Source organism: Miscanthus floridulus, chromosome 18, assembly GCF_019320115.1.
Source record: "Miscanthus floridulus cultivar M001 chromosome 18, ASM1932011v1, whole genome shotgun sequence".
Taxonomy (NCBI): Eukaryota; Viridiplantae; Streptophyta; class Magnoliopsida; order Poales; family Poaceae; genus Miscanthus; species Miscanthus floridulus.
Genome location: NC_089597.1, coordinates 41,601,282 through 41,624,183, shown reverse-complemented (window position 1 = coordinate 41,624,183; position 22,902 = coordinate 41,601,282). Strand labels below are relative to the sequence as shown.

General features: G+C 43.1%; 1 pseudogene; it reads left to right on the top strand.

The window, feature by feature from the left end:
- Positions 1-1,087: 1,087 nt before the first annotated feature.
- LOC136523712 (uncharacterized) overlaps positions 1,088-22,902 on the top strand; it is a 43,971-nt pseudogene continuing 22,156 nt past the window's right edge.

Genomic DNA, 22,902 nt, shown 5'->3' with positions numbered 1-22,902 from the left:
CTAGGTGATGTCATGACACAAGAAACATACCGTGTGGAAAGGGAGGGGGATGACAAGGAGGACAAGAAGGAAGAAGAGGACAAGAAGAAGAAAAGCATAGCATTCAAGGCTAGTTCATCATCATACAAAAACAAGGGCAAGTCCAAGAAAGAATCAAGTAATGATGAAGATCTAAGTGATATTGATGATGAGGCTATGGCTCTCTTTGTGCGCAAGATGGGCAAGTTCATGAAGAAGAAGGGCTATGGTGCAAGAAAGAGAAGAGATCACACCAAGAAGAAAGAGTATGTGAGAAGATGCTAATATTGCAAGAGCCCCAATCATGTAGTAGCAAATTGTCCATACAATAGTAACAATGATGAGGATAAGAAGAAGAAGCACAAGGAGGATAAGAAAGAAAAGAAGGAGAAGAAGGAGAAGAGAATGACCTTCCAAAAGAAGAAGGGTGGAGGCTATGTAGTCACTCAGAAGAAAATCGATTGTCTCTTGTCATTTACATTCTCCCGGTGATTGGCTTGATCTTCATCTTGTGATTGGTTCATCCCCTACACGGCGGTATAATCACCCTACTTACTTGATTACATTCTTGCAAACTAGTTGATACAAGCTCTTTAGTGTAATTAGAATTGAGAGCTTGCTTTATTGTTTACATTCATCTAGTTGAGCTCTTTAGAGTAGCAAGTTTGTGTGCCTAAGTAATCATTGCAACTAAAATTGTTGGATAGGTGGCTTGCAACCCTTGTAGAGCTAGAGCAAGTTTGCATTACGCTATTTGTCATACTAATCAAATTGCTCTAGTTGATTTATAGATTTTTAAATAGGCTATTCACCCCCCTTCTAGCCATATTAGGACCTTTTAGTGGTGGAGGAGGGGCTCTCGGTTTCCCTCTCAGGGTTGTCCTGCTCTCTATGCAGAGCGAAGGCAGATGGAATAGAATGGAGTGTTTGGTGATCGAATCAGATTCCCTCCCCTCTAGATCTTACCTTATCCCTTATATAACAAGATAGGTCAGGTACATGGCAGTTTGGGGGTTTAGTCTATGGTCTACATGTGTCAGAGTCTAGGGAGCTCTTGCAGCGGTGCGCCATGGACCGTTGTGGTGTCTTAGAGCTAAAGAAGCCTTGGGCGTCGTCTGTCTACTTTGTTCTGACACTCTGCGTGTCAGGTTGTGTCAGCTTAGACCGGCCTCCCCGGGTGAGACCTTCTGGAATCTTCTTGGTGGTGAAGGAGGTTAGCTCCGGGGGCTGACGCACAGGCCTAGAAGCCCCCGAGCCCCTAGAGGCCGTGGGAAGCTTTGTCTTTCTTGTGTCATGCCCTAGATGTGACCCTATTAGAGGAACAATTGGTAGGCCCATGTCTAAGGAGCGGTGCTGGGGAGCCCCTAAGCATGGGTGGCTCGAGGCTTGTCTTCTTATGCCTAGGCCTTGGCTGGCATCGTGAGCCAGGCTAGAGCTAAGGACCAAGCTTGGTCACGTCGTAGATTAGGAGACCAAGGATCAAGGATGCCCCCGAGCCCCAGGCAAAGGCTACGATCGAGTCAGGCTTGGATAGATCTTTTTGCTAGAGGGTGCGCGTGAGCGTGCCCGATGGGCATAGCCCCCAAGCCCTAGGGCGATCCTAAAGGGGTTGGAGGGGGGTCTTCTTCATTTGGGAACCATTAGACCCGAGGCTTAACATACCTGTATGTTAGGATCTCGTCACCTTGTCTCAAAGGGATACCTCAGCCTCCCTTTCTTGGCCGGTTGCTTGCAGCCGTTGTTGCCCTACAAGTTGTAGACCTACAACAACAACTATGTGCTGCCGTTGTTAGCTAGCCACGGCTACTGCTTTCCTATCTAACATCGTGGCCAATTAGCGGTCACTCGCAGTTCTACTACCGCGCACCCAACGCCCACATAGCCACATAGAGCATGCCTCCCACTTTGCGAGATCGTGAATATGCCTAGATCTACCAAAGCATGATCTCCTTTGCTCCTCCTAACCAGGCGTGATCCACCACCGCTTATCACCGAAGCACTACCTCCTCCTAAACCTTTAAATAGAAAAGTGTTGGAAGGATCAGATCAGGTTTTAGTTTAGACATGCAGTTGACATGAGTTGTGATCTATTGGACATTGGAGAAAAGACCAAGCCTTATTGGGCTAGAATATAGGCCGATTGCAAGAGTGTATAGGAAGGGCTACCCCAAGCTTTGACTGTTGGCAAGAGTATCATCGTCAACCTTGCGATTGGTTCTAGAGACCCTACTTCTGCTTCTCAATGTTTAAACAGTCATAGCAAAAAAAAGCTAGGGTGAGGGGGGCTTCAAGGGCTTGGCAACAGTAGGAGGGCTTGATCCCCTCCTGCCCCACTACTAGATCTACCTCTAAGTAAATCTTGAGTATATTCATGTACTTATGGTGATACATTTAGGTTTTGGGTGTGATGGCCTCGATTTTGGCTATTCTATGCTCTCGAGCCTTCAATCGACTAGGAGTAAGAGAACAGTTTATAGAAGAGGTATAACAATGGATGTGGCATGGTTCATGAGGTGCTCTTTATGAAATATTACACTAATACGCTTTTGTTGCAAGACTATATGAATTTAACTGTGCTGAACAACTTACCATGTAGCCTAACTACTTTTATGTTAAAGTAAAACTGTTGTATGAGTTATGAACGTTGATGTAATGCAATGGATTCTAAGTGTTTGCACATAGTGGATAGCACTGATGATGCAATTCTAGAGATGATCAGATTAATTGCGTTAATTCAAGCGTTGCTCAAAGGACAACTTGATTTTGCATTATTAATTGGACGGTCCTCGCAATAAATATAGAATATATAAATTATATATAGTCATATTATAATATTGATTGCATCAGTAATATTGAAAATAAAACACAATTTTTCATTAATGTTGACACTACTTTTAAATTGTTTTAACCTTTATAAGTTGAATGTCTAATATTTAAAAATAATACTATATGTTATGGTCATATATTAATTAAAATTATATCAATATCTATATTAAAATTAATGATGTTAATTATGTTGGAAATTAATTAGATTTGTATTTATACAATATATTATTATAACAATATCAAATTTTTATTGTTGGTCATTACTTTTAAGCATCTTTAATAAGTACATAATCATTAACACTAAAATTAATATAACTAGCCATCATGAAATATTTTTTTATATAATTCCATCTAGTAGTATAATCCACAAATATGCAAATATTGATGGTATCGAATATCCATCATTTTTTAAAATCCATTTATAATTAGATAGAGAAAATGAATGAAAAAATAGGTTCAAGCACATCCATCTAGTATCTATATCATCCCACTAACTTCTAACCTCTTATAATACAAGCTATCCACATCATCTCCACTTAATTTCATTCTAAATTCAGCAACGCGCGGGGTATCTTCTAGCTTGGTATAAAAATAAGTACCTAACAAAGATGGTTTGGTTCTCCCCTGCTTCTCATATCTTCCTGAAGATTAGCATGTAATAATGAACCTACATATCAAAGGTGGACATTTAAAGAAATGAGAAATGCAATTAATTAGTGTACAATAGATGTCTTTGTCCTGTCAACACAAACCAAATAAAAAATAAAATAATTTGTTAATATCGTAGCCACAAAAGGTTGAACAAAGGGTGATTGGAACTATCTAAATACCTTATGACTAACGGACCAGGTAGAGTATTTTTGTATGGCCCTTGGTCATGATCTTGCTCGCGTAGGCCAACGAGCATCCGCTGCGACTATGTGTTCTAATCGCACGGCGCCACAACCCATAATAGAGGCATGATTAATTGTCTCTTGGCTAGACTGCCTTGTTATCCATGCCCTCTCTTTCCTCTCCTCCCTCCTCGATTTGTCTTCAATATTAACACTAGTGGTAGGTTCCTCTAGAGAATAAGAGGATAGGAAGAAGACAGAATCATGCGTACCTAAAAGGAATAAATGAGTAAGCAGAATTAAGAAATGTTTAGATATATAGTGACCTCAATTTGTTGTTGGTATATATTTAATTAGTGTAATATGTGATATTTAAAAATAAAATATTCCATATAGAGCACGTCTCCACTAGGAAGCTTTACAGTTGTCGCTACATTGATATGATTTAGACGTAAACAATGTATGGAACTGCCTTTTTAGAGCTCTACAGTCAAGTAAAGGTTGGAAAACATAACACATAATAATCTAATCAATCTGATAGTGGGTTGAAAGTTGGTAGTAGTACATCTTCTACTCATGGCTAGAACCATACTATTTATGGCTTAAAGAATGACTGGTTTATAATCTACAGTATATATGTAGTTCATCCCAAATAAATTATTTAATTCCTCAAAAGCTCAATTTACATTTGCACAACATGATAGATATCTGATCTTCATCATTCATTTATATACAACTATTCATATTATATCCATGTCAACCAGATCTTAATTTTTTGTTGAATTATTCCATATGGCCCCCTTTGCCAGCAAGGGACCATTAAGCAACCAAAGCATTAAATGCTCTTCGTTGGCTGTCACATAGCCATCGGTAGCGCTCTTTGCCTCTAGTGGCAGGGAGGCATGGAACATTGTCACAACTCAAAATCAATCATAGAGGAAAAAGACATGAGCGAGAGCAAGAGCACTCAAGAACCAACCCCAGCCACCACCCACCCAACGCAATCACCGGTGACCTTCGTGCCCCCGATGACTAGCCCCAATGTCGGGGCTATAAGGAAAATGGACCCTAGGCCCATTTACTTTGGATTTTGGTGTTTGATGACAAACACAACTAAATTAGACTAAAGAATTTACAAGTGTTTATTTTGTAGTTCAATAGGGTGCAAAACGTGACTTGGACGAAGGCGACATGATGATCCAATGATCAACACCATAAGCAAGACCCTAGGAGCACAAGAGAAGACCCAAGATATCAAGCAAAGTCCAAGCATGAAGATAGGAACCAAGCCGGATGCAAGATCACTAAGGAACGAGCTCACAGAGATTACTCGACTCTAGACCGGACGCTGGTAGCACAGTGACCGAACGCTCTATTTGGAGGCTCGGCTGTAGCAGCAACCGGACGCTAATCAAGCAAATCGACTGGACGTAGGACAACAGAGTCCGATTGAGTATAGAGAGGTTCAAGAGCGGCAAAACTATGACTGGATGCATCTAGTGGCTTGTGACCGAACGCTGCCAGCGTCCGATCAGTTGATCGTGGCTCCAACGGTCGGGACAACCGGACACGTCTGGTCAGGACGTGTTCAACGTCTGGTCAGTAGTAGAAAAGTGGGATTTCGTCCCCAACGGCTACTTTCTCAGTGGGGCTTATAAATAGACCCCCAACCAGCCATTTGAAGGGTGTGGAGCTAAGGAAACATATCAAGGGTGTTGATACACCATTTTAGCGATCTCCACTTGCATAGTGCTTAGTGATTCATTAGGTGATTAGCGTAGGTGCTTTGCGAAAGTGCTTAGGTTGATTAGACCACCGCTTATGCACTTGCTCTAGGTTTAGGCCTAGTGTTTAGTGAGGTTTGCATACCTCTTACCACTTAGTGCTTGCGCACACCATTGTTGTACATCAGAGGGGCTTGTCATCTTGCAAGATCACACCAATCATGTTTGTGGTGTGGCCACCACCGTGTACCAGAGGGAACAAGGCCCGCAGTATTTCGGCCGAAAACTTGATAGTGAAGACGGCAGGGAGCATCCGGGAGAGGCTTGTCGGAAGGCACGTCGGAGACCCACTTGCGTGTGGGGAAGGCCCGAGGCTATCCACGGAGTTATCTGACCGGGAGCTTGACCCTTGCGAGGGATTCCTTGTGAGGGGCTCCAATGAGGACTAGGGGGAAGCTTGCGCGCTTCTCGATACCTTGGTAAAAATACCAGAGTCATCGACGGGAGTTTGCATATCTCTACCTTGCTCTTTAGCTTCTGCATTTACATTGTTTACATTACTCATTTGGCGGTAGAGATAGCAATACACTAGCAAAACCATAGTTGCATATTTAGATAGTTTATCTTTTGCATAGGTTTTGCTAAGGTTATAAAAAGAGGCCATAGTTTAAGAGTTAGAATTTTAAGTTGCCTAATTCACCCCCCCTCTTAGGTGTCACGGTCCCCTATAGGGGCACTAGCCCAAGCCACCTCCCACCCGACATATGCGCTTGCCACCATCATGGCCTCCGCAGCCAACTCTGATGCACCAAGGGATGAGTCAATTAGGCTCTTCTAGTTCGATGCCATAGTGGAGGACTCCTGCAATGATCTAGACTAGGGATCTATTAATGATGAAGATGGTGCCTTTGAAAAGATTGATCCAAAGGAAGGTAAGTTCCAGGGTGTCGATCTAGATCTACAAGAGGAGGATTAGGCTCCTATGGCACTCCCCACATGTTGCTTGTCTTCTGCACCCCATGAGGTTGCGTCAGTAGCTGTTGATGCTCTAGGGAGTGCAACTAGTGCTCTAGGGAGTGTCACTTGCCCTAGGGTGGTGCTACCAAAGGGAAACATTCAAGTGGCCACCTTTAAGCATCTAGAAGCGGTAAGAGAGGAGACGCATCTAGGCCTTGGCTCAAACACTAAATCAGAAGAGGGCATAAGAGATGCCTTAACTTCGCCTAACACACAGACAGGTATCCAGGGCACGTGTGCCATCACCACTGTAATAGAGGTAATTGATGTGCCTTTCTCTCCTAATACTCTATCCCTTGCTCTCCTCTTGCCCTAGGTGTTGAACATACCTTTAGCAGTAGGGCCAATGTGCTAGGCTGTGATGGTAATGTTTTCAAGTGGTTGCCTTCAGTATGCATGTGGCCTGCTCGACTATTTGTTACACTAAACTAGCAAGGAATGAAATTGATCTAGTGGTGGAGGAAGAGCAAGGATATTGCTTCTTTGTCATCTTCCATTAAGTGGCCACTCTAGGCCCATATTGACAATGGATTGCTAGCAAGCTATAAGAACTACTTCTAGGGCTGGTGCTTTTGGTGCCTTGGCTGCAACCATCAACTCACCTCTTGTCAAGATCATGTTGGTTGTTAAGCCTGGGTCTACCTCTAATATGACCACCTTGCCCTGAGATTGGCTAGAGAAGAGCGATGGCACACACTGCTCTCCCTAATCTACTCCTGTCTACTGCCTTCTATGCCACCATTCACTCTTGCCTCACCTTTAATCCATAAATTAGTTGGTCTTCCCTCCTGAAAGGATCAATATGCCCAAGAGGGGGGGTGAATTGGGCTAATTCTAAAATTCTTTATAATAATTAAACCCTACACTTAGCCCACTTCACCCCTTGTGCCTAGAAAGTCTTTTTAATGTTCTACCGCACAAAAGTTTTGCAACCTAAGTTCTAATCCTACTCTAGCATGGCAATTCTATGAATGTAAAGACAAGAATTGAATTGTTCAAAGTAAATGCATAAAGTAAAGAGAGAAGGAGGAATGCGGTGATGTTTTGCCGAGGTATCAGAGAGTCGCCACTCCCCACTAGTCCTCATTGGAGCACCCACGCAAGGGTGTAGCTCCCCCTTGATCCGAGCAAGGATCAAGTGCTCTCTATGGGTTGATTCTTCAACACTTTGTCATGGTGAATCACCCACAACCGCTCACAACTTGAGTTGGGTCATCCACAAGCTCTGTCGGAAGATCACCAAACTCCCAATCACCACCAAATTGTCTAGGTGATGGCGATCACCAAGAGTAACAAGCAATAACTCTCACTTGACAACAACAAGCCTAATGAGAAGGGTGGATGCACACTTGCTACTCTCTTTTCACTAATGAGGCCTCTCTCTTAGATTCTCAAATCTCAATCACCTCACTAGGACCTTGCTCTTCTTAGCACTCTCAAGGGTGTTTCTCAGCTGTTGAAATGAGCAAAAGTAATCCCTTGAGTGAATAGAGGAAGTATTTATAACCCCTCATTCAAAATGAACTATTATGTGCCTCTATAGGGTGACCAGACGCTCTGGTCAAGGTGACCAAATGCTCTGGCCAGTTCTCCCTGCCGCTGAGCCATTAAGTTGTGACTAGACTCTGATCAGCATCCGGTCAGCACTAACCAGACACGTCCGGTCACAAAAACTGCTCTCTAGAACCTTACTGATGTTGACTAGACTCTAGCACCTAGTGTCTAGTCACTTTACTGCTCAGCGTCCGGTCAGTAGCTGGAACCTGACCAGCATTCGATCAGCACTGACCGGACGTGTCCGATCAGGATTGTCCCTCTCTGGAACCTTACTGGAGTTGATCGGACTCTGGCACCCAGCGTTCGGTCACATTTCACTCAGTGTCTGGTCGCAACTAAATGACTTCACCTTGATCAAATGAACTGACCAGACTCTACGCTAGCGTCCGTTCTCACCAGAACTAGTATCCGGTCAACATTTGATCCTCCATTCACTTCCAACTCAAAATCATTTGTGAATGAAGTTTGCTCCAATTGATCTAAGGGCTACTTAGGAGCTACCTAGTGCTAGATTTGATAAGTATGCACCACATCTAACCCACTAGACTCACCTAGGTCAAGCTACCCATCCATACCTCGCTTAATAGTTTAGCCAAAGGAAAAACAAAGTCCTAAACTACTCTAAGTGTCCCCTCAACACCAAACGACACTTAGAACTAGTCCATCCTTAACCTTATCGTCCATCCTTTGAAAATCGAAACAATTTCTATCATAGGGGCATGCCAACCATGATTACCCAATTAAATGCCATTACCATGACCTAACTTAATTGCATCTGCAAAACACATGTTAGTCATAGTAATCACGTATTGTCATTAATCACCGAAACTCAACTAGGGGCCTAGATGCTTTCAATCTCCCCCTTTTTGGTGATTGATGACAATACAACCTCAAGTATGTAAGATAGATGAGGTTTTCAACATGCTTGGTTCATATAAGCTTTTGACAATAAGAACAAAAGAGTTAGGCAAGCTTATATGACCCAAGCCAACATGATGTACTCAATAGATATGAAATAAGCATTAGTACAAGAAATAAAACTCATTTGCATCAGAGTAAAACGTGGAAGCAAAACAAATGAGCATAACCAAGTGACATGACATATAAATAATTCAAAGTAGAGAGCACACATGTCACATATCACATAAATGTCACAGTCACATAAATATCATGATTACGATCACACTTATGTAGTTCAATGCATAAAAGTAAACATGAATGCATAATAAATATCACACATAAAAAGCCAAATGTAATAGATATGCTCCCCCTAGATATATCGCTCTCCCTAAGTCTATCATACTCGATCCCTCTCCCCCTTTAGCGTCAAGCACCAAAACCTAAGGGTCTAACGGTAGGATTGCAATAGACGAGTCGGGTGCTGAGGTGCGATGAGCGATCTAGAACTATGCAGCAGCAGCAGCATCTGATCCTGAGCTCTAAGTAGTATGTCCCTCTATCGCTAGAAGTGATGCTGAAGCAGTCTAGGTTAGATCTAGGACTGGTCTGGCCTATGACTCTGTAGGTATGACTGAAGTAGGTGGCTCTGATGATGCAACTGATAATGGGAGCATCACTGCAGTCCCAGTAATAGGAGAAACTATGGAAGGACCAGGGACATGTAGATCTAGCGGTGTAGGCTACCCTATCAACTCAATGAAGGTAGCACCAAGGCTCCTAGAAACTAGGGTATCTGTCACAAGCATTGACAAGGTCTGAGATGGTGTGAAGCCCATATGTAAAGGTGTGAAGGAAAGACCCTGGGTTGTTAAAGGCGAGGCGAACCACTGGGACACCTGCTCTATTGGTGAAGCAAACTGTGGAGCGAGCTATCCCTGACTCTAAAGCCCACTAGGCTATATAGCTAGAGTCTATGAAGTGGTGGTAGGCTGGCTGAGCTGGGGTGTAAGCTGTGGTGGTGGAGCCCAAATAGTAGTAACAACAAGCTGCATGAATCTAAGTAACCGCTACTACATGAGAAGCTGCTACTGCTGCATGGCCTGCTGTTGCTACTGGATAGCCTACTGCTGTCGCTGGAACTCATCCTGTCTAGCTTGAACCTATGCTAGAGCAGCTCTATCTCCTAGGCCTGACAAGCCTGATCCTGCCTCATCCACTCAAGAATAGCAAGGAGAGCGGGGTCTGTCTATGGTGTAGGTGGAGCTGAGCTAGAGCCACTGGCCTCACTATCATGTCATCGAGGAGACATCTGAGGGATATCCTAGTAGTAGTCATCTGAGCTGTCACTGGGGTCGCTCTCGACCATACCCTCCTACTGAGCATCTAACCGCTCCTCCTCTATAGCTACTATGCCCCTAATGATCTCATCCTGTTGGGCTACAGTCTTTGGCACCTCTAGGCGACAGCACGGCTGGCTAGGTGTCCTCGCTGCACTGTGGTAGAGCATCTGAGTCATGTTATAAGCTAGAAACTCTGTAGTAGCTCCTGAGTACTCTACCAACAACTCTAGAGGCCTCACTGTGACTACCCTATGAATTAGAAAAGTGATCTAGTGAGCATAGGGCACCTATCGGTGACCCCTGAACCCCTCTGCAAGTGTATCCTCCATCTCTGATAGAATGACATCCCATACATCAAACACTATCTGCTGAATTAGGGAGTTCAGTAGCCACAGCTGAATGTGAGTCAATCCCTTGTGATATCCCATCCTTGGAAGCAGGGCCCTTCTCATGATAGCATCTAGCAGTCTCGCTATAGGAGTAAGATCCTTGGGTGTCCTGCTCGACCCCTCACCGAATGGCTCTATGAAGCAGGGTCGGACCAAATTAGTAGGAGGCATAAGACTGCCATGAGGGCGTCTAAGAGGCTCTATATGACCATAGCAAACCTCATGCAGCTGGATGGGTGACTCCTGAAGCCTGAGTATCTCTTTGACCCTGAAGCTCATTAGCCTGTAGTCTCTGCGTTTGAATGCAAAGTGAATGAACCTGTGGCCTGGGTCAATCCAAATTGTAGTGTAGAACTCATGAACCCATGATGGTACATATCTACCTGTCCACCCAAGTAGGTCTATCAACCCTGGCAAGTAAGAGAGGTGAGGGCAAATCTGCTCTCTAGCTGCTCCTACAATAGCCTCAATAGAGCATACTCTCTGAGATCTAAAGGCAACCCCACTATTAAGATATGCATTATAGAAATCCTTCTACAGTGGTGTATAGAAACCCTCTGAAGCACGCTCATCCCTCCTCGGCGGGAACCAATCCTCGAACTGTATGAACCTGAGCTGCTGCACCTGCTTGGCTGTGGCGACCCTCAAATCTAGATGAGTCACTAGAGGCGGACCCTGTGGTCTAGGAGGTGGATGAGAACCCCTCCTCTATGTCTCTGGCCTCGGTGTCACCTAGGTATGAGTATGACTAGAGCGGCAAAGCTATGGTTGAGATGCCTGCTTTGTCTCCTCTGTCTACTCTCCCTCCTAAGTCTACTCAGCACCCTCTGACTGCACTGGTGGCTGTGATTGCTGCTGTGGCTCCCCCTAAGGCTAAGTCTCCTCCAAAACAACACATCGTCCCTCAAGCATGACAGTCCTAGCTAGACTACCATGATGATGCTCAACCTGCTCAATGGTTGCCCTCTATGCTAGTGAAAGCTGATATGCAATCTAAACTCCACTCCGAGCACCTCCTCTCTCTACATGCTCTACGACAGTTGCAACTGCTACTGCTCTCGTTGTATCAGCATCTGCATACTTCTGCTTCTTTGACGTAATCTTCTTTGTTGCCTTGCCTTTCACATTAGCAGGCAAGCAAGGCAGAGGCCTTGGATCCTCATCACCTAGACCACCTCTGGCATTCTTGACATGTGCCATTGCTGGAGCTGAGAAGAACAACTGCCACTGACAAGAATCAATTGCCAACTATCACTTCCGAGGCTTGGCCTCGATCCATACTCACGAGCTTGGCCCCGAGTTGACTGACAACTACCAAAGTGATCTCAAACACACTGACTTGTTGCACGATGGAATAGATTGGATACATGAATAATTTCAATATACATCTAGAGATATGAAACCCTAAGAAGCAAGCAATAGATATGAAATTAGAAGCGAGGGCTTGCTACCTGATGAACCGGCGATCCTAAGAGCAGAGGAACAAAACACGAGGGCACCACCGAGAATCATCTAGGGTTAGGATTCGACGAGGCAATGCGGTGCTTGACTCGACAATGGAGGTGCTAGGGCTTGGGTGCATGGCGCTAGTGATGTCAGCGTGGTGGCAGGGAGCAAGGCGTGGCATTAGAGCAGGGCACGACAGCGCTGGAGAGCTACGGGCATGAGGAGCAGTGGTGCGTGTAACACCTCGGGTGTTTAAATGTTAAAATCTGACATGTCATCATATGCATTGCAAAGCATTTGGCATTTGGTGAAAACTTTGATGTGCATTTACTAAAACAAGTTTACATTTGTGTAATGAGTGTTGAATTGTATTGTTTGACTCAAGTTCAAAGTTTGACTGGGTTTTGAATTTTTCGAGAAAACCCCGCGTTTCAACATGTAAACCCTACCCTGAAAATCCATTTCAAAATCTAAGCATATTTTGGGGTTGGGCCCAAAAGCAAAAGTGTAGACCTTGGCAAGTTATACAAAGTTTGTTTTTGGAGTTTTTCAAGTTGTTTAGAAAATTTTTGAGTAAATCAAAAAGGCGTAATTCGGTAAATTTCCCTATTCAAATTCAAAAGTTCATTTCAAAATCTAGACCAAATTAGGAGATGGTTATAAAAGCAAAGTTGTAGAACTTTTGATTTTGAACAACTTTTATTTTTGGAGATTTTTGAGTTGTTATGAAAATTTGAGAGTAAATTGTGAAATTTGGCGAATGGCAAACTTGTAATTTCTGTGAACAGTACTCACCGCTCAGGCTACACCGGCGGCGATCTTCGGCTTGCTTCCAGTCGCGCGCGTGGCCGTCTGGGCATCGTGTTGGCGCGCTGAAGGCTGCGTCGTGGCTTCCTTGCGCTTCCTTGGCTGCCCTATAAAGCTCTGGAGCCGCCGTCGTTCTTCTTTCTTCGCTCTCTGTTTTTCCCGTCGCCGCTGCTCCATCTCCGGCGAGCCCGTGCCGTCGTTGTCGTGCTCCACCGTCGCTGTTAAGCTAGTCCCAGCTCTGCCTGAACCTTGCGCGTCCATCTGACTCACCAATTTGGCTTGTCTTCACCGGGAACTCGAGTTTCATCGCCTTCTTCCTCGCGGCCGGTAACCTCACCGTCGCATGCGCATCTTCGTGGCCAGAGTCCGTCGGTGAGCCGTTGCCCTTGATTGGTGTCCCTTTAGCTTCGTCTCGATGCTGTAGTGCTCATTTCACTATTGATTGGCCGTTTTATCCACTACAGTCACCGGCACACCGTCACCGACGATCCTTGCTCCGCCGCCGTTGCTGTTCACGTCGACCCGTGTCTATGTTACTTCTCCGGCCTTAATTCTTGCTTGAACGTGTTCATGGTGAGCCACTGGACCTTCCCATGCCCTCTGTTTCCCCGTTTTCGGCTTCGTTTCGCCGGCGTAACGTCGCCGAGCCACCGCATCCGCCATGGCCGACGCCAAGCTCGTAACTCGTAGTAATTCGTCTAGCTAGCGCCTTCAGTCGATGCGCCGGGATGATGTGGTCATTTTGGTACCTTGACCGTCGCCTTTGGACTCACCGTCGGTGAGTTTGCGCCGGTCAGCACCGTCGTCGTCGTAGTCAACACGCGGGAGGTAGAAGATGACAGGTGGGGTCCGATGTCAGTGACTCAGCGTTCAAATGGATTTTTCTATTTTCAGATTTGAATGAATAGTGTCTGTTTTTGTTATTTTTGTGTAGATTTATTTAGAGCTCCAAAAATTATGAAAATTTTTGTGTGACTTCTCTGAGATGTATAGTATTTAAGAAAAATATGAAATAGTGTTTTTCAGTAAGTTTTAAATGTGATAAAAATTGCTCAATTTATTCATAAATGGATTTCTAGGATTTTTCTAGGCTTATTTATTTATCCAAAAATTATGAAATTTGTTTTGACACTTAGTTAACATGTAATGAACATGTACTAAAATTTTGGGCTCAATTAGAATAAGTTGATTTATTTCATAATTTTGAATTAAATAATTAATTCATAAAAGCAAATAGTAACCTTTAGTGATTTAGGTTTTGTTTGGAATTTTGGATTGAGTGATGACCTTGGGTCATTTGTTGTTAATGATCCTTGGCAGTTGATGTATGTGTTTACGAAAAAGAATTAGTTTGTTTGACTTGCAACTGTACCGCGAAGGAAAGTTGTATTCAAATTATTAATTTTTCATCCCTCATCGAGCATCATGTTTCGAATTCCGCATCATGTTAAACATGGCATTGTTATTACGTGTAGTGAACGAAGGTGAAAACGTGGTAGTTAATCAAGCTGTTGAAGAGGTTAATCTGTCTGTTGAGGTCGGGTCGAATACTTGTGTAACGTCGCAGGAACCGGACTTTTCCGTCAACGAAGGCAAGCCCCGGATGCATACAACCCTACCTTGTGTTTTATAAATTAATTTCGCTTTTGCTTTCCGTTACTGCATTAAGTGATTAGGAGTTAAGTAAAAGCCTAATTGTTGCATTACCACCCTTGTTATTCCATATTTACCATATTACCAATCTTAAACTCGTATATGTTTAGTTTTGCTTAGCCATGCGTAGAACGATGAAAGTCGGGTGACTACCTGCCACCTGCAAGTTTTAAATGAAACATTGATTAATTATGTTAGCATGTGATATGGGAATGTGGAGTAATAAATCTAGACCGGGCGGACTCGGTGTGTGTGAGCCACAAGGCGTGGAGGTCTTGTGAGCGGGTTCTTTCCGCCTGTGTTGATTAAGGCACGTCCGTTGTTGAATTGCATGAGGTGAGAATTTGTAGTACTAACCACATACTCCGGTAAGCCTGAACTTGGCAATTCTATTACGAGAATGGCTACTCGCGCACTGGGAGCCTCATGAGCAGATCTGTTTTGGATCGTGCTGCATGACTATCGTTCGTTCTGACGATGAGAATTAAATGTGTGATCCTTGGGCAGGATGTTTATTTTGTGTGATATGTCTATATTAATTATGCCACTCCACTACTACTATGGTTTGTAATAATTATGGAACTTAATTTGTAAGGTTTGAAATAACTGGTTTGTAAACTATGTTATTGTAAGACTTCCGCTGTTTTTACTCTGGTTTTGATATTTGAATAAATGTTGTAATACTGCAATGACTCTGTAACGTGATCCTGCTTGGAAATCGTGGATGATTCGGGGTTCCCCGAGGACACCCGACAGTCTTTTTAAGTTAATGGAAACATATGCATGAATGTCAATGGTCGTCGGATAGTGACAGGTGCATGTGGGCCCAATAACTTAGGAGGTTCTGCCACAGAATGGTATCAGAGCGATCGTTACAAGGTTTTTGTTGTATTGTTTTACGAAAACTTCAAAATGATTTGGGATGACTAAATTTAACTTGATAATTTGGTCCAAATTGCTTCTGACTTATCTTAATTCTTTCTCACCATTCCCTATTTGATTAAAATGTTTTGTGTGGTGGAGTAGTAATTATACTATGCCCTATATAAAAATAAATGTTGTTTATATGCATTATAAACTTTGATGTTTTTGTTCGTAAGAACGATTCATGCATCATGAATAATTCACTCGTTACTTCCTTCACCTCTTAGTCTGGAGTTAAGTAGTGAGTCTGGTTTGAGGAATGTAATCCATCTTAGCTACTCTTTGGATTTTGATCAAATGGTCTTACTTGGATTAAATTGGTTACCTACAGTATGGCTCGTGCCAAGATGACGCCCCATAAGTCCACCGGACCCAAAGGAGTTCCTCGTCACCAACTTGCTCCTAGAAATGATGGTGCTAGCAGTAGCAGTTCTAGGCCTAATCCCCAGGCAGAGATACAGAGGATTTCCGCAGAGTTAGCACAATCTACTAGAGATAGGGCTTTGGATGTTATACAAATAGGAGAATTACAGGGTCAATTGAGGCAGCTCACCACCGCGCATAGGAACTGCGAAAGTATGTTAGTTTGTACGGTGGAAGGAAGAAATGAAGCTTGGCATAGGGAAGATGTAGCTAGAGCTAGAACTCATGAGCTAGAATTCTATGTAGAAGATTTAGAAGAACATAATACATATCTACATGAGGAAGTTCATAGGCTTAGCAATCTACTGAATCCAAATCATGAGCCTCAAGCTGATGCCATGGACCCCGGTGTCATCCTTGCCGATGATGATGAATCGGGAGAGGAAGAAGAAGAAGAAGATCCTAAAGAATTAGTAATGATCGATGAAAGTGATGATGAAGGCGGTAATAATTCCGGAATGGATACCGAGCCTGAAGTTTGAAGAAATTGAGGAAAGGAGGAGAGTTGTATAATAGTAGCTCTAGTTAAGTTATGTAGTTCTGTTTTTGTACTCGTAGGTTTGTTTGTACATTAGTAAGCTCCATGTAATGTGTCTAGAGTAAGCTTTGGTACAATTCAATAAAGACATGTGAATAAAGTTTGGTTTGTTATGAGTAGATGCGTCGTACACGGGGTTCGTTTATTCCAGGAACTTCACAAGATGAGGACGGTATTCCTGATCCGCCACCAATTCCAACCAATTTAGCTGATGCTATAACTGCACTTGTCAATGTGACGGCTAAAAATTCTCGTTTGCTTCATGAGATGGCTCAGAGTAATTAGAATCAGATGTACGGAAACCGTGGACGCCACTATAACCGATAGGAGGCTACATATGTTGATTTCACAGACACAAGACCCCCAGTGTTTACCAAGGCAGATGAACCATTGGAGGCTGATGACTGGCTTCGAACCATGGAGCAGAAATTTGACCTTATCCCATGCACAGAGTATCAGAAACCTACGTTTGCCGCCCAACAACTTAGAGGAGCAGCAAGTGCTTGGTGGGCAAACTTAGTGGCTATGCAACCAGCTGGCATTCCAATAACTTGGGCTGAGTTCCGTACGGCCTTCAGAGCCCATTATATCCCTGAAGGAGTAATGACTATAAAGCTAGATGAATTCCTTGCTTTGAAACAAGGAGATCAAAGCGTGATGCAGTATGTGGGAAGATTTAATCATCTATCCCAATATGCATCCGAACATGTCAATACCGATGTCAAGAAGAAGAGGTGGTTTATGAGAGGCCTGAATACCAAGTTGCAGACTATGATGACCACTTGCACCAATGTCACTTATCATGAGGCAGTAAATATTGCAATTGCTTCAGAATCAAAGTATCGGCAGCACAAGGAGCTCAAAAAGAAAAAGAGTGTGCCGTCTGGATCTTTTGGGGGAAATCCAAAGAGGCAAAGGGTGATTTATCATCCAGTACATCATAATCATCCTCCTTATCGTCCGCCGCAGTTCCAAGCCGGGCAACAGTCAAATGTCTGTCCTGCTATAACCTATTCGAGTTCACAGTCAACCAATGCTCCTGGTGGCAATGCTCCAACATCCCAGGGTCACAACTATCCATGCTATAATTGTGGAAGGACTGGTCATTTCTCCAGGGAATGTCCATATCCTAGGCAGGCTAATCAAAATTATCAGAAGGCTCCTGCCAATCAACAACAGGGTCAGGCACCAAACAAGAACCCCAATCAGAATGCTCAGAAGGGCAAAGATGAGAGGAAGACAGGACGGGTGTTCTATATTCAAGCTGGAGAAATTCCGGAAGGGGAGCCAGTGATGATGGGTATGTTTCCTGTTGCCAATCACCCTGCAGTTATACTTTTTGATTCTGGCGCATCGCATTCATTCATCAATAGAACATTTGTCGTGAAGCATGAAATTTCGATTGGGGCAACAAAGGAAAGTTTCTTTATACAGTCGCCCGGGGGACGTCTGTGTACTAAGGAGATGGTATACCAGGTACCCGTAAACCTGGGTGGGCATATTTTTCCCACTACCATGATTATCCTTAAGGATCAGGATATAGATGTAATTTTGGGAATGAATTGGATGTACCAGCATAAGGCTGTTATAGATGCTTTGAATAGGACCTTAAGAGTGAGTTTGCCTGATAGTAATTCTCAACTTCTTATCCAACTTCCAACCCTAAGAAGATCAGTGAGTAAGATTTGTGCAACTGTTGTCAAAGAGATTAGAGATATTCCGGTAGTGTGTGAATTTCCGGATGTGTTTCCTGAAGATTTACCCGGTCTATCACCTGATAGGGATGTACAGTTCAATATAGAGTTACAACCTGGAACAGCTCCGATTTCTCGGAGAGCTTATAGGATGCCACCTAAGGAATTGGCTGAGTTGAAAACTCAGTTACAAGAATTGATTGAGAAAGGGTTTATCCAACCTAGTTCTTCACCTTGGGGATGTCCGGCAATTTTTGTGAAAAAGAAAGATGAGACCCTGAGGTTGTGTGTTGACTATCGTCCATTGAATGAAGTGACCATCAAGAATAAGTATCCATTACCTTGGATAGATCTGCTTTTTTATCAACTGGCCGGAGCCAAAGTTTTCTCCAAGATAGATTTGAGATCAGGATATCACCAAATCAAGATAAAGCCTGAGGATATTCCCAAAACGGCATTTACCACAAGATATGGGTTATATGAATACTTGGTAATGTCTTTTGGTTTGACAAATGCTCCAGCTCATTTCATGTATCTTATGAACTCAGTATTCATGTCGGAGCTAGACAAGTTTGTAGTGGTGTTTATTGATGACATTTTAGTATATTCCAAGAATAAGAAAGAATATGCAGAACATCTCAGAATTGTTCTGACCCGCTTGAGAGAACATCAACTATATGCCAAGTTCAGCAAGTATGATTTTTGGCTTAAGGAAGTGCAATTTATTGGACATGTCTTGTCAGCCGAAGGAGTTGCAATTGATCCAAGCAAAGTGAAGGATGTGCTTGATTGGAAACCGCCAACCACAGTTCATCAAGTTCGGAGTTTTCTGGGTTTGGCGGGATATTACCGTCGGTTTATTCCAGATTTCTCAAAGATATCAAAGTCCATAACTGAATTGTTGAAGAACCAAGTTAAGTTTGTCTGGTCATCAGATTGTGAAGAGGCTTTCCAGACTTTGAAGAGACTGTTGACTACTGCGCCAGTGTTAGCCCAACCTGACATCGAGAAGCCGTTTGATGTTTATTGTGATGCTTCAGGTATTGGTATTGGATGTGTGTTGATGCAAGAAGGCCGAGTCATTGCCTATGCATCTAGGCAACTTAAGCAACATGAAGAACATTATCCGACTCATGACTTGGAGTTAGCAGCTGTGGTTCATGCTCTAAAGATTTGGCGGCATTACCTGCTTGGTAATACGTGTCATATGTATACAGACCACAAAAGCTTAAAGTATATCTTTACTCAGTCAGAGTTGAACATGCGACAAAGAAGATGGTTAGAACTGATTAAGGATTATGATTTGGAAGTACATTATCACCCTGGTAAAGCAAATGTGGTTGCAGATGCTCTCAGTCGCAAAAGTTATTGCAATTGTTTGACAGTGAGAACAATGGGTTTGAATTTATGTCAAGAAATGGAAAAGTTGAATGTAGAAGTAATTCAACAAGGAAGTTTGACCAACATAATTGTTGAAGCCACTATTCGAGGTCAAGTTATTGCTGCTCAGAGGGAAAACAAGGGTATAGCCCATATCAAGGAAAGAGTCAAGAAGGGAAAAGCGGAGTGCTTTAGTATTGACAATGAAGATGTGTTGTGGTTCAAGGATCGCCTGGTGGTACCAAAAGTTCCTGAGTTGCGGCAGTCAATTCTAGATGAGGCACATGCTACTAGGTTATCTATCCATCCGGGAAGTAACAAGATGTACCATGATTTGAAGCAAAGATTCTGGTGGACTAAAATGAAAATAGAGATTGCTAGATACATAACAAAATGTGATACTTGTCAAAAGGTGAAAGCTATACATTTGAGGTCTGCTGGTGAATTACAACCATTACCTATTCCATCTTGGAAGTGGGAGGACATAAGCATGGACTTTATTGTTGGTCTACCCAAGACATCAAAGGGATTTGACTCAGTATGGGTTATTGTAGATCGACTCACTAAGTCAGCGCATTTTCTTCCAGTCAAGACAATATATCCTACGATCCAATATGCCAAGATGTACTTAGCAAGAATCATGAGTTTGCATGGAATACCCAAGACTATTGTGTCAGATAGGGGTACGTAGTTTGTTTCCAACTTTTGGAAACAATTGCATTCTTCGTTGGGTACCAAACTTCTGTACAGTACAGCTTATCATCCGCAGACTGATGGACAGACTGAAAGAGTCAATCAAGTACTTGAAGATATGTTAAGGTGTTGTGTCCTTAACTATTCCAATAAGTGGGATGAGTGCTTACCTTTGGCCGAGTTCTCATACAACAATAGTTATCAAGAAAGCATTAGAATGGCTCCATTTGAAGCACTCTATGGTCGTAGATGCAGAACATCATTGAGTTGGTCTGAGCCTGGAGAAAGAAGATTCTTTGGAGTTGATCTTGTGAAAGAAACAGAAGACAAGGTTAGGCAAATACAGAGTAATTTGAAGATAGCTCAGTCCCGCCAAAAGAGTTATGCGGATAGACGACGGAGACCATTGGTATTTAACAAAGGAGATTTTGTATATCTGAAAGTATCACCAATGAAGGGAGTTAACCGTTTTGGTGTTAAAGGAAAGTTGGCACCCCGATATATTGGACCATATCAAATTTTAGAGAGGTATGGAAAAGTAGCATATCGTTTGAAATTACCTGAACATCTTGCAGCTGTGCATGATGTGTTCCATGTTTCTCAATTGAAGAAGTGTCTCCGAGTGCCTGAACAAAATATTGAAGTTGAAGGAGTGGAACTAGAATCGGATTTAACTTATTCCGAATATCCTATCCGAGTGTTAGATCAGAAAGATCGTGTTACTCGAAGACGGACAATCAAGTTCTATAAAATACAATGGAATCAACATTCAGAAGAGGAAGCTACTTGGGAATCAGAAGATTACTTGTTAGAAAAGTTTCCCGAATTTTTAGCGTCAATTTAGAATAGAATAATGTTAGTTGAGCTCGGTTGCTACAAGTTGTGTTTTGTAGAGTAACCTTAGCTGTTTTATGGACAGAGTTTGTATGTGTTCTTGCGACACATTTCCTTTTCCATTACTTACCCTATGGCTTTGAATCTCGGGGCGAGATTTCTTTTAGGGGGAAGGATTGTAACACCTCGGGTGTTTAAATGTTAAAATCTGACATGTCATCATATGCATTGCAAAGCATTTGGCATTTGGTGAAAACTTTGATGTGCATTTACTAAAACAAGTTTACATTTGTGTAATGAGTGTTGAATTGTATTGTTTGACTCAAGTTCAAAGTTTGACTGGGTTTTGAATTTTTCGAGAAAACCCCGCGTTTCAACATGTAAACCCTACCCTGAAAATCCATTTCAAAATCTAAGCATATTTTGGGGTTGGGCCCAAAAGCAAAAGTGTAGAGCTTGGCAAGTTATACAAAGTTTGTTTTTGGAGTTTTTCAAGTTGTTTAGAAAATTTTTGAGTAAATCAAAAAGGCGTAATTCAGTAAATTTCCCTATTCAAATTCAAAAGTTCATTTCAAAATCTAGACCGAATTAGGAGATGGTTATAAAAGCAAAGTTGTAGAACTTTTGATTTTGAACAACTTTTATCTTTGGAGATTTTTGAGTTGTTATGAAAATTTGAGAGTAAATTGTGAAATTTGGCGAATGGCAAACTTGTAATTTCTGTGAACAGTACTCACTGCTCAGGCTACACCGGCGGCGATCTTCGGCTTGCTTCCAGTCGCGCGTGTGGCCGTCTGGGCGTCGCGTTGGCGCGCTGAAGGCTGCGTCGTGGCTTTCTTGTGCTTCCTTGGCTGCCCTATAAAGCTCTGGAGCCGCCGTCGTTCTTCTTTCTTCGCTCTCTGTTTTTCCCGTCGCCGCTGCTCCATCTCCGGCGAGCCCGTGCCGTCGTTGTCGTGCTCCACCGTCGCTGTTAAGCTAGTCCCAGCTCCACCTAAACCTTGCGCGTCCATCTGACCCACCAATTTGGCTTGTCTTCACCGGGAACTCGAGTTTCATCGCCTTCTTCCTCGCGGCCGGTAACCTCACCGTCGCATGCGCATCTTCGTGGCCAGAGTCCGTCGGTGAGCCGTTGCCCTTGATTGGTGTCCCATTAGCTTCGTCTCGATGCTGTAGTGCTCATTTCACTATTGATTGGCCGTTTTATCCACTGCAGTCGCCGGCACACCGTCACCGACGATCCTTGCTCCGCCGCCGTTGCTGTTCACGTCGACCCGTGTCTACGTTACTTCTCCGGCCTTAATTCTTGCTTGAACGTGTTCATGGTGAGCCACTGGACCTTCCCATGCCCTCTGTTTCCCCGTTTTCGGCTTCATTTCGCCGGCGTAACGTCGCCGAGCCACCGCATCCGCCATGGCCGACGCCAAGCTCGTAACTCGTAGTAATTCGTCTAGCTAGCGCCTTTAGTCGATGCGCCGGGATGATGTGGTCATTTTGGTACCTTGACCGTCGCCTTTGGACTCACCGTCGGTGAGTTTGCGCCGGTCAGCGCCGTCGTCGTCGTAGTCAACACGCGGGAGGTAGAAGATGACAGGTGGGGTCCGATGTCAGTGACTCAGCGTTCAAATGGATTTTTCTATTTTCAGATTTGAATGAATAGTGTCTGTTTTTGTTATTTTTGTGTAGATTTATTTAGAGCTCCAAAAATTATGAAAATTTTTGTGTGACTTCTCTGAGATGTATAGTATTTAAGAAAAATATGAAATAGTGTTTTTTCAGTAAGTTTTAAATGTGATAAAAATTGCTCAATTTATTCATAAATGGATTTCCAGGATTTTTCTAGGCTTATTTATTTATCCAAAAATTATGAAATTTGTTTTGCCACTTAGTTAACATGTAATGAACATGT